Source organism: Protopterus annectens, chromosome 7.part0 (assembly GCF_019279795.1).
Source record: "Protopterus annectens isolate FY-2018-M chromosome 7.part0, PAN1.0, whole genome shotgun sequence".
Lineage (NCBI taxonomy): Eukaryota > Metazoa > Chordata > Ceratodontiformes > Protopteridae > Protopterus > Protopterus annectens.
In genome coordinates this window covers 1641443059-1641461314 of record NC_056739.1, presented here as the reverse complement: position 1 = coordinate 1641461314, position 18256 = coordinate 1641443059, and positions in this window count along the sequence as shown.

The window sequence follows — 18256 nt, the reverse complement described above, 5'->3', positions numbered from 1 at the left end:
AAAATATCATAGGTTATTTTAGCATGCCCATACATAAAAAATTAGTTCTGTGCCTCTGCTAATAAAATGAATCACCTGTCCCTGCTAGTGAACATATAATAGATTTCTTCTTTTTAACTTTGTTTACCAACTGAGGCACTCTGCTTGTCTGTTTTTGCAGGGAAGCATCCATCTTTCACTAATATGCCAAGGAAAGAGGAAATAGACATGATAGATTTATTTTTGTTTCCCATATTATTACTAGGTGTAAGGAACTGGACAATACAACCAATACATTCAATTGCTTTAAAAGTTACCTTAGCCACCAAACACAGTGTGTACACTGGGCAGATGGCCTGTTAGCCCTGAAGGAAACAGCCTTAGATGTGACAAAATGTTAAATTATAGGAAAATTACTATTTAATATATGTATACAAAAATGCATATAACCCCTCTAACTGCAAATGTAATCCATATAGGGAGATGATTCAATACTAATAAGTACAGACTCTTCAGTCAAACAGTTCCAACATGACACAGGATTCATTTACAAAAAAAAAAAAAGAAACTTTGCTATAGAAATCTAAGCTCCTCCTAAATCCAAAGAATACTAAGCTAATAGCATTTCCAGCTCCAATGAAGCAATCAGACTACTGCAACTTAAAAATATTATCAGTCAATAATATTAGAATAAAGCTACTACAAAACATATAACTACAGGGCATAATGATTGACCTCAGATTATGATTTCATCAGCATTACCAGTATGCTGGTTGAATAAATATCTATAAATTAGGACTTCATTATAAAATCAAACCTTTTCTGTCAGATTATGCAATATAAGGCCATAGCGCAGACATGTCCATTCACTAGTCTCTTGAATGCCTCATCAGTTTTGAATAACCTACAGTCCTCTCAGCTAGACAAAGAGGAGTAATTGTATGACAAGATTGCAAAGTTTAGAGGTAACCGCCTTAACCAAACATTTTACTATCTTGCACTTCCACACATCTCAAGTATACTTCATTATTATGAACATTCCTCATTTTGAGTCTAGTCTATGTTCCTCGAATTTCCACATTGGAGGAGACAGTCATGCATTCAGTGCCAAGATTTTTTTCAACTGATGATAAATAAGTTATCTTAATAATAAATAATAAGAAATCTTATTCATTCATCAAAAGAACTGTTATTAAGTATAAAGTAAAATGTTTACCATCTTGTGAGCTCATAGTTGAAGTTATCAGTAAGCCCATTTGTTCCACATTATACTAGGCAGTGTTTCACATTTTCCCATTTGTTCCACATTATGAGAGGCAGTGTTCCACATTTTGCCCATTTGCTCCACATTAAGAAAAATAGAGTTCCACAGTTTGCCCATTTGTTTCACATTATGAGAGGTATCATTCCAATTTGTTCCATGTTATGAGAGGTAGTGTTCCATATTTTCACATTTGCTCCACATTATGAAAGTCAGTGTTCCACATTTTGCCCTCTTGTTCCGCATTATGAAAAACAGTGTTCGACATTTTTCCCATTTGTTCCATATTATAAGAGGTATCATTCCGCCTGTTGTCAATTTCTTCCACATTATGAGAGGTAGTGTTCCACGGAATACATTTGTTTGATCGAACTAACATTGCTCGATCAGGTATAACACCGAGTGTTATTATCGAATTTTTTTTATTGCCGAATGGTCAGAATGTCATACAAAACACCAAATGTGACATTTCCGACCACTCTACCACCTAAACAAGCACTACCATGGGTCAAAAAGGGGGGATATTTTGTAATTCACAACAATCGCAATCACTTTTTGAGGTTTTGCTGCACTGCATTCGACCATATTCCGATCGACCATCCACCGACCAATCAAATGCATGTATACCGTGTTCCACATTTTGCCCTTTTGTTCCACATTAAGAGAAACAGAGCTTCACATTTTGCCCACTTTTTCCACATTATGAGAGGTATCATGCCACATTTTGCCAATTTGTTCCACATTATAAGAGGTAGTGTATCACACTTTGGAGATGGAAGGTTGAGAGCTATGTGCACTTCAATTCCTTAACTGACTGGAGCTACATAATATATTGGTCTACCCTCATATTAAACTGCTCACAATATGCTGTACAGCCCAGACAGAAGCTCTGCCATCAGAAAGTTATTAATCTGGTATTTATCTCACCATATCTCAACAAACCATTGTCTTAATGCTTACTCAGAAATCTGAAAATTACAATGTTAATTGCCTATAATCTGTATATGTCACTAAACTTTCAACAAATCTGAGAAATATCTCACCCTGTCTACTATTTCAAACTTCCCTGAAAACATACTTGTCAAAAAATGGTCCAGCATCTGTGCTAGCCCCATTATTAACAGCACCTCTTATTCTAATCATTTTTCCATCTAAATTTTAAAATCACAGTGAAATTACACCTATCAACAAAACATCCTGCCATTGTACCTGCACTATTACTAAGTCCCCTCATTATGCAGACAAATCAGGTATCATAAAATCCTTTCATTTTCTCACCTATTTACAATTGAAGTGAATAACATGCATATGCCGTATCAGCTATCTGTATACTAATATTTCAATGTGACTTTATACATAAGGTGTAAAATGATGAATATTCTTTAGATTTTTGTGACTTCTGTATATATCAGGCATTTAACATGGTGAGCAATTCTTAATTATATATAGCTCAGTGTTATGTAGTTTATTTTTATTGTTAGCTCATGCTAATTGTCTGTGAAGGAGTATATAAGGTGAAGCTTTTCTCCCCAAATGTCATTTGGACTTGCCTGGTAATCAAAGTCAAATAAATAAATACATACATGCATACACAAATGAATAAATAAATAGTTGTGTTTGTCCCCTTTTAATTTACTCATCCTATTTTTTTCTGAGACTTTGTGAAGCCCCTATGCAGTGGCAAGGGACAGGGGCCTTAGCAATTGTAAGGCTAAATATGGACCATTTTGTTGGAGACCCTCTGCTGACTTTCCCCTTTCCTACACTTGTACTCTTCCTCTTCCATCCTGTCTTCCTGGACTTAAGACTATTGTAGATTAAGTGTCAGGAATATAACCTATTATTGCAAAATAAAAATAAAACAACATGTTTACTTATGAGCTTATATTTTGTCATAAAGCATGCTAAAATACAAAAAAATTATTAAACTCTTGCAGTTCATCTCTCAGGGTCTGCTTAACTCACTAAAACATACTATAAGGGGGCCTCTTTGTTTGGTCACTAAGTCCCTCTGTATGCACAATGCTTTAATCGGCTGACTTCACACTGGCTTACCAGTAAACATTTTCCCAAACTCCTGTAGTACTGTCCATATCTCCTGAACTGAAGTATTTATTTATTTTTCTCTTTTCTTTCTTTCTGTCCTCTCTATTTTTAGATCATTTGATTCATACCTTGCTCACTTTCACATCTTCTAAACACTTTCTCCTATGTGTATTATTTACTTCATAGACACGTTATAGTATATGACGCTACGATAGTGTACAAATACTCGTCATTGTGGTTTTACTGCTTGTATTCTTGTATTACATCTGTTTATAATTGTGTTCATTCATTCTACTTGTTATCCTGACTTACACTTTTCTACATGTTTTCTCTTATATTACCACTTTTAGATTGACAGTTATAAATAAAACGTTTATTGTTTCTTTGGTCTCATTTCTACTGTGCTGAGCCTGAAAATGGGCTAAGGAAATCAGTGGTCTGCTTTAGTTAATAAACTTTAACTAAATAAATACATAAATAAAATACATGCTTATAAGTTAGGTATTCTACACACTCCAACAGCTCAGGGAGTTTTTGCAGACAGCATCAAGTAGACCACACTACTAAGAAGCAGGCTCATTTGAAGCATGAAACCTGGTAAAATCTTCTGACTCCTCACTGTCCCCATCTTTAGCCTCTCATAGTCAATGTCTTCTGATGCCAAGCAATACTGGACATATGAGTCACTGGGGCTGCACTTAATGGTTGCAGAAAGACTAGGGGTGCAGCAAAAGAAGATGAAAATGTCTAACCGCTGTTGTTGGAAAAGTCTAATATTACAGTGAAAGTAAATTCATGTTCTTCATGCAGTGGTTAAAATTTGTTCTAAAATTTCAAATGCAGTTTGAAATTAAATGTTACATCCATTCTTTCCTACTTTGACAAGTAAACAAAGTATATTGCTTTTCATAGATAACTGCATATATTTGTGTTTGTGGTCACTCCTGCAACTGATTGGCAACAATATGCTGCTGAGAAATTATTTAGACTAATTTCTTATTAATTGCTACAAACTAAAGCACGGCACAGAGACATCAGTATGACCTGATTCATAACATACCCTAATGAAATTTTTCCTGTGTACAAAAGTTCAACAAGTCCATACAGAAGATGGACAGTTAAACTTCAATATGCAACTGGAACTTTCTGCCTTATACAATACCAGGACATTGATATGCTCATGAGCACGTACATTCTGCATGCTTGGCATGAGCGAATCTAGAATTCTGATTTGTTAGGTTAGATGTGTGTCATGTACATTGTGTAATGCTTTTGAGGTATAAAAAAATCTGTGTCTTGTAGTTCTGTGGAGTCATATTGCAAATTTTTCTGATTCCCCTCTCTAGAGATATGATAAATATGATTAGTACTGCCAGATATTTACTTTACTTGCTTTTCAATTAATAAATATGATTAGCACTGCCAGATATTTACTTTACTTGCTTTTCAATTACTAAATATGATTAGTACTGCCAGATATTTACTTTACTTACTTTTCAATTACTTTTCATCTTAACAGATTGTGCTGTGATTTGGATTTTAACTGATGGTGCAGATGGCTGTTGTTTTCAGTGTAAAAGCTTCATGACAAAAAGAGTGACCAAAGCAAGTAAGTGTTTAAGTTTTACCCATACCTCTCAACTGTCCAAATTTTTGCAGAATGTCCAGATTTTTGTCTCGTAATTTTGATCTGTTCCTCATAAAATTTGATCTTTTCTGGCAAATCACTGGAATGATCTAAAATTTGAAGTCACCTAATAATGACATACATTTGAGTTTCGGACTTCATATACCTCAGAAAAATGTATGTTAACACAATCCCTGTTACTCTAGCCACTTTCTAAGTTTATAAAAGCAACATTTCAAATATGTCCCTATATTTGTGCCTTTGTCCCCCCATCTTATCAGGCTTTGTCCAGATTTCTTGCACTAAGTGGTTGGGAACTATGCTTGTACCTCCAGTTTCTTTTGTACTTTGACAGTGCGCTGTCTTACCTGCCTGTACTAATGTATTAGGTAAATGGACATTTAACGTAACGTGCAAAGATTTTATTTGTTATATTACCTGCAACATAATAAGGTTAAATGAATATGCATGCAGTTAAGGTCTTAGACATGTGAGTTTAGAGATCATAGGGTATGTGTTAATGCATATTTATAGCATGGTGGTCCCAGCTATGCCTACAAGACAGAATGGACTTTGCCTGTTTTGTGTGTGTGTATTTGTGAATTAGTGTGGGGGGGGGGAATGAGAGGAATGGAAAGTAAAATTTGTTCTCTTCCTAAGGGCACTCCAACATGCTATATGTATACCCATTATGAGACAGCTAGTTGCAGGTACTTAACTTCTTCTTCTGGCTTTTTTTTTCCTGGTTAGGGGTTGCCACAGCAGATCACTTTGTCTGCTCATGATTGGCAGTGGAGTTTTACAGTGTTGAGTTGCCAGCCTGGCACCCAACCTTCCACAGAAGGCACACACTCACACCTAGGGCCAATTTAGAATGTCCAATCCACCTGCAGCATGTCTTTGGGAGGAAACCAGAGCACCCAGAGGAAACCCACACAACCACAGGGAGGACATGCAGACTCCACACAGAAGGCACCCCAGCCAGGTATTGAACCAGAAAACCTCTTGCTGTGAGGTGGTAATGCTAACCACTGTACCACCATGGCCACCCCAGTTGCAGGTACTTAACTAAATGGTGTAATAATACTAAAGATAGTCCTGATTTGCAGTTCCCAGAAAATCACACTTTTGAGAACACTAGAATAATTAATGGGGCATTAGAGAAAAAAATGATCTAAAATAGAGGTAGATCATTGTGATACTTTCCATGACTGGTTAGTGGAGTCTTTGAGAGAGATAAGGAATATGCATGACATGGGTTAAAAGACACACAAAAAAGCTGTTGCAAAAGGTAAAAGATCTTAAAAATAGCAGGTAAAGAAAAGATGGGATCCCTTTACCAGTAATATCTGAGGATAATATAACTGGCCAGAATGAGCATACATCTGAAGAAGATGATCATCTACCTCCATCTGTATAGTATGGACCAGAGTTTGGATCCAGCCATCAAATTCCTTTAGCCTCAGCTGCACCTGCATTTGCTGAGGCAGCAATAACAAAGAGAGAGAATGGGTGTGGGAAAGGAATTCACAGTAAAAAAAAAAAGGTTAATACGTTTTTCGGTAAAATCCATTTGACATTTTCAAAACAAGGACAGAAAATTAGTGAAACTAGTGAAATGAAAAGGGGGAAGTTTTACTAGCCCAACAGGTAGAAATGAGGAGAGAATTCATATCTGTCACCCATGAACCCTTACAGATTTACCCCACATACATAAAGGTTTTCCTAAGATAAAAAAATTATCCTGTAAAGTTTAAGAAAGTGTCACATACTATCACTGAATGTTATGACTCAGATCTCACAGACATGTGACAGTTACTTAGGGTAGTGGAAGTAAGAAATATTCCAACTCTCTATCATGTATACCAGTCTCATGTCTGTGTCCTTAGGTTCAATGCAAAATAAATGTTTTTTTTTTAAGCATTACAGCTCAAATAAATCTAATTGGAAGAGACGTGTTATGCAGTTTGGGTTGTACCATCTATTGCACTCCTGTGGGAGTATGTATAGATATCCCTAGTGAGACAGGAAAACAGGTTTTGGCAGTATTAAAAACTCGAAAAGAGTTGGAGGTAACACAGCCACAGCCATAACAGGAGTTGTTGCCACAGGTACTCAAAAATGTAAGGGCACAACAGTCTAATGAAGTAGGGCAATTAAAATATGTAGAAACTCATCAGGATTTGAGAATACCCGAACAAGCCACTTTCTAGAGTTCCATGCTATCCTTTAAAACCTCAAGATGAGAAAAGAATGTAGCCTGTCCTTCACCTGGTGGTGTAAACCTGTATGCCCAGTCAGTAACCACCATGAATATTAATTGTTCCAAACAGGAAATAAAAGTTCTTAAACATAAATTTACATTTTATATTATAACATTTTAAAACTATACTTAAAAAGCAAAAAACTGAAGCATGAAGGAATAAAAAATGCACAACTCTGCATATTCAATCTAATGTGCTGTCCAACTTACTATAGAATTCTCAACTTTAACAAACTTTTAATATTAATGTGTTTGCTTAACCCTGGAAATGTAACGTTGCTTAATGGGATCTCCTATTTCATTTCTTTGGTCTCTAAAAGTTTGTTACATCCACTCACAAAATTAAATTAATTAATTTGCTTGAGTACTGAAAAATGAAATTTCCTAAAGCCATCACATACTAAGCTGTGTTTAATTGAAGCATCAGTGCTTTCTTTATCTTTAATGGCTTTCAAATGTTCCCTTATCCTTATGAACACTCATAAAACTGACTGCATGTACTGCATTCAGCAAAGTGCACTATATAATTGCTGTTGCAATTAAAAAAAACTTTTACTTCAAAAAACTTGTTGAGGTGGGTAAAATGTAAAATATTTGTATTACTAATAAATCTGCACTGCCAACACAAACCACATGCAAAAGTGCCATTCTTATAAAACCTTAACACATTGTCATTCTTTGGATGAAACTCTTAAAAGTGTTTCAAAATTTATAGGTTTTTGGTATAGAAATTCCAGTTTACTGCCTATTGTTTTCATTAATTCAAGATTATCACTTATGATCTTCCAGTTACTTGACACTATCTTATGAATAGCAGAACTGTATATAGAAAAAGCAACCAGTAAAGTATACACTTTATTTGCTTCACTATCTACCTTACTAACATTTCCATTACAAAAATTCAAACCCATAAACAAGAATAGGAGGAAACTTCTTCATATGATCCCTTTTAACTTCTTCCATAAGTGGGGTTAGTTCACTTAAGGGGTAACGCCTACCAAGAAAGAGGCTAGTAATAAACTCAAACTCTTTTATAACAATACACTTAGACAAGGCTGCCTCAGGGATATACAAAACCATTGTCTATATTCTTTCAGATTTATAAAAAGGACATGGCAGACATACAGTTTACTTGCAAATCAGTACAAGTGCTGTACATTGACAATTTACTTATAGAATCTGATATGCTGTAGCACTGATATCAAGATACTATTTTCTCATTGACAAGAATATCAAAAAAGGGACATAAAGTATCTGGAAAAAGCTTCAGCTTTCATCAAAAACATAAACAAAAACTATTCTCTCATGTAAATGCTATAACTGAAGCACCTCACTTATTCACTCAAAAACAATGTAGGTCCTTCTTAGGAATGTCATGATACTTCAGACAGTGGATTCCAAATTATGCAGAACTAACAAAGTCACAAAAATAAAATTTCTATGACAGGAAACACCAGAGCCTTTACCATGGATAAAATGAAGAATACTTATTTAAAAAAAATAGCAAATGCTTCTGATCTGGTTCTTCCTGATTATAGGAAACCTTTTTATATTTTTTCTGTCATGAAAAAGATGGATTTGTGCAAAGTATGCTTATAAAGTAACATGAAAAACAAAAAATCAAAAATTTCTCACTTATAATAGTACGACAGTGGATCCAGTGGTAAGTGGATTGCCACCTTGCCTTAACAAGCAAATAAGACAACTTTTCAAATCATCCAAGAGCTTCTTTGAGAAAAAACTAACAACTACTGCCAAGAATAACCATAAGGTCTTTTACAGCTATGTACGTAACCTAAATGGTAGGACCCCAGCATGTGCAGAACTGGTGGACAATGGTATCACACACACACTGACCCCACAGAGATAGTGAACCTGCTAGCGGATAGGTTTGGTGAAAATTTCACTCCCTTATCCCGTATTAATGTACAACAAACCCTCCCCAAATTTTCCCCCATCTTACATATCTGAAGAGCAGGTCCTCAAAACCCTATCCAAGGTAAAGAACATGGCTTCTAGGGGACCAGACGACATCCCAGGCTGTCTTCTAAACAGGATAAAACATGAACTAGTATCACCACTAAGTACCTTTTTCAATCATAGCCTAACCACAAGATTTGTTCCTGTGGAATGGAGAACAGTTACAGTTATTCCTCTCCACAAAGGTGGCCTGTCAACAGACCTGTGGAATTATAGACCTATAGGCCTGACCAGCTTCATCTGTAAGGCCATGGAATGTATCATTATGGACCTCATAAACAAAGACATAGGTGATCTCCAAATCCTGGATCCTACCAAATTCTGCTTCATGAAGGGTAGATTCCCCTTGTTAAATCTGGTGTATTTCATTGAAAGTGTGACCAAGGCTGTTGATGAGGGCAAATATGTGTGCACAGCATACCTCAACTTGTCTAAGGCTTTCAACACAATCCTACATTCAGGCATTACCAATAAACTTAGCAAACCGAATGTAAACCCATTCGTTGTAAAATGAGTTGCCAACTGGCTCACAAACGGTAGCACACTATCAAAGTGGGTGAGTCCACATCACCCAGCAGACCTATTACCAGCGGGCTGCCTCAGGGATCAGTGCTGGACCTCCTACTGTTTGGTATATTCTTCTTAGAAGTTCAGGTCAAAACTAAAGGGTAGTGGCTGACCAAGTTTGCAGATGACTGCAAACTAGGTGCAATCATTGAATCCCCAATTGATGTCAGTATACTCCAGGATGGTCCCACACAGACTAATAACTTTTTTATTAGTCACAGTCTCAAGCTGAATGCAAAGAAATGTATCATCATTCCCTTCAGCATAAACAATGTCCCATCACACTATCAAATCAATAACAATACCCTAAGTACCCATGAAGTGGTAAGGGACCTGGGACCACATGTTGACCATGACCTTAACTTCGACCACCACATGTCTAACATTGTAAGGAAAGCTTTCCACTTAGCTCACTTGATTAGTAAAGGCATTGCCTCAAGAGGAAAAGAAGTTATAACCCTCCCTATACTAAGCACTTATCCAGCCCATAATTGAGTATAATGCCCCATTCGGTATGTACCATACTAAGCGCCTACAGCAATTAGAGAGACCTCAGAGGTTTCTAACAAAGAAGATCAAGGACCTCCAGCATGTATCTTACATGGACTAACTAAAATCCCTGTCAATATACTCCATTTTTATAGACTTCTTAGGAGAGACTTGTGCCTGACTCACAGAGTAACACAAGACCCAAACCTAATGAACTTACTGTATATCCATAAATCAAATGGTTCTAGGGCTATCCATTCTGGGGACTTAAATATGGCCTGCAACTTAAATAGGACATGCTGACGGGAAAGATTTATCTCTCAGCAACTGCCACGTCTTTGGAACAGGCTACCAATACATGTGAAACAGCACCTCTATGACATTGCTCAAGAGGAATCAGGATGAGTGCATGGAGCACCATAAATTCTTACCAGGGATAGCATTCACAACCCTCCTGGACATGGGCAGTCATCACTAAATGCAGTCTTGGTTATTGACTAGTACCTCTACGGTATTAGATTGAGTTGAAAAAGCTAGGCTTAAAATGACCTCCAGTTTGAGAGGCTAGTGATCTCCTATGATCCTATGATCCTATGAATTAAAGGCCAATCGGGCTATAATCACAATAATCAAATAATAGAGATAACATTCAATAAATTGTAAACTACAAACAATATATATTACACAATTTACAATAAACACATTTTGCCCAGTGTCAGCAGACATATGTCTTCAATTATAAGCCCATTAATTAGTTTGCATTTCAGGATACCAGTTTGTCAGCAGTGCCAAAATATGTAAATAACTCAGCCACAGTGCTGGAAGTTTCTTAGAAGTATAAATATGCATGAAAGTGTATAAAATATTCCCTAACTGTTGAAGCGGAAGGGTATATAAAGCTCCATTTGGTTGGACCAAGGTTGTTTTGCAATGCTTAGTACACATAAGCCTGATGATACTGGACAGGGCCCAATAAACTTCTACCTATTTCTCCATTCTTGGTGTAATCCAAAATTACCAAAAACGCCTAACTTAAAGGGATGTCTAACTGTAACACTCATTTAAAAATTCTCCCTATATATCTTAACCTTAGAGCATTGCCAGGACATATGGCTATTATCAGTTCTTGGCTGACTACATCTCTAACATCTGTGGCTTTTCAACAGGCCTGAACTCCACTGTTTACTAGGTGTAAATCATTATTAAAAGAGAACTGTTGATTATAGTATCTGGGCCATCTCAAAAATTTAACCACAGATGTCTCTACCTGATCCAAATGCTACTTCGTCAATCTCAGTCTTTCTTGTGCCTATCGTCTGTTCATTATTAATCATTTAAATTTCCCTGTTTTTCTCCAAAATTACTTTATAAATGTACCCTGCTATGGCTTTTTTTAATGAGTTTACATTCATTCAACAGCACATCTTCCTTCCTCTCCCCCTGCACACAAATATGCCTAGGCCAAATCTGTTTTATTTAAAGATAGGCAAACCAGGTCACGACCATCAAAACCAAATTGAGTACACATTTCATCCAAATTCTTTAGTACAGGTGGGATGAGAGAATCAATAACTGTGCCCAGTTTCATACCTCCTTTCCTATCCAGTCATCTCTAGCAGCTTTATTCACTGATGTTTTAATTTCTGGGTGGCGCTAAATACAGTCAGTGACATCCTTCCGCCATACCAGACTTCCCAGATCAAGACTTCTAATATATATATATATATATATATATATATATATATATATATATATATATATATATATAGTCTATCCATTCCTGAGGTATCTTCAAATCCTTGCCTCTACGAACAACATCCTCCACGTTCGTTGCCATTAATAAGCCATCCCTTGGTCTTCTGAAACAGCTGTTTTAACTGAAAAGCTACTGAATATTAGTACAGATGTACAAGAACCAGTCCCTTGTAATAACTAGGCAAGAAGAGTCTACATCAGAAAATCAAAGTTTCAAAACTTCGAATCTGATATGGTCGACACCATATGATCAAAGTCTTGAAACTTCTAATCTTTTAACGGAGATCTCTGTACAGCACGGAAAGGGAAGATTTTCCTTTTCTGCACTGTAGTGTGATTTTGGAGTTGGTATATTTAAGTAGCAGGGGGTGTGGGGGTGTAGGGGGGCTTTCCCCTACTTAGAGCATTTAAATGGTTTGTTTTTGTAGGTTGTGTTTTATTACATTTTCGATGTTTCAAGACTTCAATTATATGGTGTCGACCATATCAGATTTGAAGTTTTGAAACTTCGATAATGTAATATACACCCAGCAGGAATGTTATAGCTGCAAAAACCTTTCTCACTCTCACTCTTAAAACTGTTGTACATAGGATAAACTTGGATGAGCATGGGATACCAGGATGTTTCTGTGTAGAAAGAGTATATAAGTATCATAATTTTAACAATCCTCGTCTTTTTCATAAACATCTGCTGATGGTCCACCTTAAGTATGAGATGGTACTTTAGATACTAACTGCCCAAAGTTGGCTTTGACTGTCTTGGAAAGTCTGTTGCTGTTTTCATCCCAGATAGGTGACCTCCTCAGTGGTCAGTAGCAGACAGTTCTCAAGTGAATAATTCATCCACCTGCATTTTAAGATGGCTTTTTTGAGAAGATAGCATTCCAACCCCAGCATATTTCTAAAGTTATGGAAGACATCTAAAACGTTGCCTATTACCACTCGTAGATTAGTACTGGCTAAAATACAATGATCTGCAAACATTTGGAAGATCTTTCTAGGCTGCCATGGTTTGATTGTGCATCTTGGATCTTCCATAACTTAAAAGCTAACTCTTACATGACTAACAAAAACAAACCCAGAGACAACAGGCAACCTTGTCTGGTGGCCCAACTAATGTGACCAGATCCTGATAGCCCTCCATTAATAAAACAATTTAACAATAGGGGAAGAATTCAGTCTTTCAACCTGACTAGTAAACCGAAAGCCACAGTTGCATCTTTCAAGGACCTGAAATAATAAGTTCCAAGCCACCATATCAAAATTGAGGTAGAAAAGGGTGGCGCCAACCTTACCTAAAGAACAATCATAGTTGTAAAGAAAAGTTATTTATTCCCATTAATTATCTATTCCTACACTATCTTTAACAAAACCATTAACCTATGAGAACAAGGTAAAGCTCTTTAAATTTAAATCCAAGCATATTAGGAAAACAGATCTGAATTCCCTAATGAGCAGACAGTATTCAATCTGTTGCTTTTGCACCATGCCCCCTAAGATCTTTAGATGAAGAGGGCACAAACAAGGTAGCGAGATACAGAACACTAACCCTTCTGCCCTAACCTTTCAGGTCCTGTTTCTGTGCCCAGCCCCCAACCCTCCTCCCTTACATTTTAGTAATAATAAAATAAATAAATCATTTTTTTTTCTTTTAAACAGTTTAGATTACACACATAGTGCTACAGCTCTCAGGTTTGACAGCAAATGCAATATTGGCTTTTAAAAGATGGTATTGTACTGAAGAGCGATCGGGATAATGGGTGGCTTTTCACACCCCCTAACACTTTTCATCTCAGAAAGTTATCCCTTTCTCACTTTCTTAGCTATGTTACTGTTAGCCACTAAAATTGGCCCTTCCTAAGAAGTTCAACTTCCACTTTTTATAACTCTGTCAGCCTAATTTCGGACAATAATGCTGTTTCCTGATCTCTTAACCTCTTCTTATTTCCATCCTCTACTATTCTTTCCTGTATCTGTTGTAACCTGTGGTCCATGGTATCCCTATTTATAGCTGATTTACAATCTTCCCACCACAATACATTTGGGCATATTATTGGGATTGCTATTTCTATGAATAACATCAGAAATGATGGACCTTAAGTGCTTTTTATCCATTTTGGGTGACCAGTGGAAATGGGCCCATCTCCAATATCTTTAATTTCTAATTTTTGGCATTTGTGGTTCCATATTTATTATTAGTGTCACTGAAGCATGGTAAGAAAAAATAATTTCATAAATTGGGAAGTATGCACCTTATATCGGAATTCATGGTGAACAAAAATCAGATCTATTCTGCCGCTTTGTTTCATGAGATCCCTAGAGGAAGTTGGGGTGTTTGTATTAGGATATACCTCCCTTTATGTATCAATCTAGCCCTTGGTTGTCATCCAAGATTTCAGCCACACCTGAGATGATTTATGACTCACTGTATGGATTATTAAATGTATACTCTGTTCGCCAAGCACCATGTTAAAGTCCCCATAAGAATGTTAAACATTGAGGTATATACTACCTCTTGCCAAATTTGAAAACACTTTTCTAAAAATTGTTTAGCATCCATGTTAGGTGCATAGATCTTCCATATAGTCCAGTTTTCTTTATTGATAGTACCTTCCTAAATCAGCCAATGACCCTGCCCTCTTGACCATACTTGGACCATGGATATATCTAATGACATACATATGAAATATTAAAAGAATACCTTTTTTGCTCCATCCATGTTTGTGAACAGCTATAGCTACAGGAAAGTAATGAGTTCTGAATTTGAAAGCTTCACTCACTTTCTCCTTAATTTACTGGAGCCCTACTATTTGAGCTCCCTTTCTTTTAAGCATTTGATGGATTCATGCCATACATACAGGATACACCCCCACCCACACACACACACACACACACATACACACACACACACACACACACACACACACACACACACACACACACACACACACACACACACACACACACACACACACACACACACACACACACACACTCACAAACTGCAAAAGAAGAGTTTAATATTAAGAGTAAGTGTCTTAATTGCCACCCACATGGGAATACCTTCTCTCCCTTGTACACTGGGTAGATGGTCAACCCTCTCCACCATCCATTTACAGAAGAAAGATTCACAATTTCTCCTGAGCTGGGGACATCAAAGTCTTCTTGAGTGCCTAGCTGACATTGATGCCTGGTTGAGGATTTTCAACAGCTGGAGGAAGAAAGGCTGGACCTTTGGGTATTAAGACATATCACTTGTCCTATCCTTGTTATCAGATACAAAAAATAGTATAACCCCTGTGTCTATAACTGATCAAGCTACAGTGATAGTTACGCATGGAGTCATCTGTTCAAGCATACAAATAGTGACAGGTTGCAATAGCTAAACAATCCCATTATATAGAGTACACTGCAGCAACACTTCAAGTTTTCAGAGAGGTAAACTTCACTCATGCAGTAATATAAATCATAGGGGCCCTGAAAAAGTAGCCATTTATTGCTAACATTTGACTATGACAATGCATAAAGCAGCAAATTATAAATGAGACAATTACCCTCAGGAAGGGGAAGGATGCACACCCATTACGCCCAGTCTTGTAAATAAGCACATATTTTGGTTACTGTTCATTTGTACATTATAATAACTCATCATTATATTATTAAGATCCCCCTTCTATGCAGACCATTTTGCATTTAAACCATCTTAAACTGTAAATAGAAACAATCCTGCATATATAGGATAGTATAAATCTCATATATTTTTTTAAAAAATTACACTCGATAAGCTGACTGAATTAAAATTATACAAAACACAATATGTTTAATGTGTCACTGTTGTTGTACAGCCACCTTCTTCACATCATAAGCTATGTTCATTCACTAGTGCTGGAACAAATCAATATTGCAACATAAAAACTTAAATTAGGTGTCAAAAAAAAAGAAAAACAACAGGAAATACGACAGAGATGTGCACCAATTCAACTATAATACAAGAATTCCGTCATCAATACTAGTGGAGAAAAATGAGAGGTAACCTTACTGTTAATGTAAAGTGAACAAATAAAGGAAGGAAGGAGGTCAGATCCTACCCCTAAAAAATTCTGTTCACATCAAATGAATAACATTTTCACCAAACATTCACTAAGGAGAGAAGAGACATAAAAATAATTAACTATCAGAACATAGATATAACTAGCTCCCTAAACTCAAAATAGTATAGAACTTCTGATACAAGTCTGTTACAATGCATGTAAAAATATAAACAAATAGGATCATGTTTCAGCCATCCACCTCACTACAGTCAGGCTTGTTTAGACCTGTAGCACTGTGACAGTGATCATCTGTGGAGCTGGGGATCAAAAATAAATATTTTTTCAGTAATATCATATAATGATTTGAAATTGAGCACCCTATGTTCATCACATAAGAAACCTTTGACTCTCTCTTCTAGGAAATGTCATGAGCTCATCTCTGTGTGTGGCACTCATAATCAGCTCTTCCTGGACATGTATCACCAAAATATTCCGCTGTGGCCTCTTTCATCTTGCGGCTATGCACAGCTGTTGAGACTAGCATATGTAATGGTGACTGAAAGTTAGACTCTCCCTGAAGAAATTTACTTTCATAAGAAAATCAATATAAAAAAGTAGTCTTAAAGCCATAGTTAAGGATCAACTTTTTCAGGGGCAACATATCTTGACTCAAGTTGTACAACTTTTGTGAGCAAGTCCGTAAAACATACAACATATTTTTGCCCCAGCACATTCCTTAAACTCTTCTTACCATATTGTACCATCCAATCTCTATTTCAGGTTGGAAATGTAAACAAAGATAAACACCAAAATGTCCAAACAAAGGTTTTCAGTATTAAGCAAAGTCTATTTCAGGTTGATTGGAGGACTATTAAGACATGTCTTCTAGAACCACGTATTTTAGTCGGTGGGCCAACCAGATGGATCTTTTCTATGGCCTAAATTAGTCAGACGTTGGTTAAACTTTACTGAATAATTACTAGAAAAATGAACATAATTCTTGATCCTTGATACTTTCCAACCCCACAGTCGCCATGATATTTATCCTTCTCATTCTATTTTCAATATCTTTTTTTTTTTTTTTTGAGCAATGAGATTGCTCGCCTTCCTGCAATTAGAGGCAGTCTGTTCAGACATTCCCTGCAGCAGTTGAAAGTTATGCTCAGGTTCAGCCATTTCTCCTTCTAGTCTACTGACTTGGGATAAATGAATTGTGTGATGGCTGTATAATTCCAACCTCATGAGAAAGAGCCGTGCAAATAATAAATAATGTCAAAAGTTTATTCTTGGTGGAAGCATTTTAAAGCACTCTAAAAATTCATCTGCATTAATAGTCATCCTACCTTCAGTTACGATTGTATGAAATCCTCTAAGGGAATTAAAACAAAAATCATTAAAAGAATAAAGAGCAGGGCAGGTAAGGGGAATCCAAATACACATCCGTCTTGCTTTGGGAAAACCATACCCCCAACACAGTAGTAAATGTTTATATTGACAGCAGGTATGGGTCAGGGGTAGTGATGATTTTGGACAGCTGTGGAAGTAGCATGGGTGTATTACAGTTACAGGTACTGAAATCAGAAATGGTTATTATGTAATATTTTTTTCTAGATTCTATTTTATTGGCTAAGCAGATTGCAGTGGTAAGCGTAGAGGGACATGGTAAAGAAAGTGATGTGATATCAAAGGCTAATGATTTGGTTGACAGGGGAGCAAAGCAGCCTGCAGAACTAGTTTCTGTTCCAATCTCTGCTACGGTGATGAATGAATTCCTATGTAAATTCTGTATTTAATTTTGATACACTAATGACTCTTCAAGATCAAGCTTCAAAGAAATGAAAAGGAAAAATGGATCAAATCAGCACGTACAGAATCTGATGATCTAGTGTGCTGAAAATGGGTTATTGTGCCTCAGTCTATACGACGCTGGGTGGTAAGATTGTAACATTTAACTGATCATATTGGGAAAATAAGTTGTCAAATGTATTAAATTGTGACTAGTTTGCTCTGTCCTCTCATTAACTAATACAATATTATCCAAAGTCAAAGTCAAGTCAAAGTAAACTTTATTGTCATTCAGATTATATAACTTGTGCATCACTTAACAAAATTTTATTACTCCTTCTCAAACTGGAGGCATTTTCTCACATAGACAATCTGTATTACAACAGCTACTACTCATATGACAGACAGTATTGTCTTAGACTCAACTATCTATACAGAAAAATTGCACAGAAAGGGGACATTTTTGCAGTAAT